The sequence below is a fragment of the Sturnira hondurensis genome, unplaced genomic scaffold (genome assembly GCF_014824575.4).
Source record: "Sturnira hondurensis isolate 20B ecotype Veracruz unplaced genomic scaffold, ASM1482457v3 Scaffold0004152, whole genome shotgun sequence".
NCBI lineage: Eukaryota > Metazoa > Chordata > Mammalia > Chiroptera > Phyllostomidae > Sturnira > Sturnira hondurensis.
Window position 1 is genome coordinate 6,530,309 of NW_028076783.1, and position 866 is coordinate 6,531,174.

Genomic DNA, 866 nt, shown 5'->3' on the forward strand with positions numbered 1-866 from the left:
CAAGGCTAGTGAATGACACCAGGGACAGTTGGGCTTGGTAGACCTTCCAGATCGGTGGTGGTCCTGAACACTCCTCTTCCTCTTGGGATGAGAGTAAAACAGGGAGGTTTGAGCAGGGAGGAGGGACAGGACGAGAGCCCTGTGTTGTTGCCGTGACCTGTGACTCAGCTCATGAGCTCCTGGGCTGCTGTCCACCAGCAGTAGGACCGTGGCGATGTCAGGACTGCACATCTGTCAAATGTGCCATCAACCAGCCCTCGCCTGGCTGACCTCTTAGAAGGCTGTGCTGGTCTGGTGAGCCTGTGGCTAGGATGGGAAATTACTAGCTAGAGTGACTATATGCATTGGTGTGTGGGGCTGAACCAGTATATGCTAGTGAACTCAGCATGTACAATACATTACAAATTGTGTCCCTTTTACTCTTCAAAGTGGCCCAGCTGAGACTCTATTTCATAGGGTCACCCTACCATCAGCCAACATGGAGAAGCCTTTGGGGAGAGTGAAGTTAGGTGCTGCTCCCTGTACCCCTGGAACCTGGTAGGAGGTGGGAAAGGATTAAATCAAAGTGAGAGCTTGGATAAACGGCTTGGCCTGGCCCACCCCGGGCCCACCACTCCTCCGAGCTGCTCCTTCCTTGCAGCCTGGCCTCGCAGAGCAGGCCGGGAAGAAGGAGCCCATTGGCCATTAATGTAAAGGAAGGAACAGGACTTCCGCCAAGATGGAGGCGTAGGTGGAAACACTGTGCCTTCTTCCACAACCAAGTTTGAATACAACAAAGGTTTAGTAAACAAAGACGCAGCCGAAGAACAGAAAATTGAACTATACGGAAGTCCAACAACAACGACCGTTCAACCGGGACCAGTAAG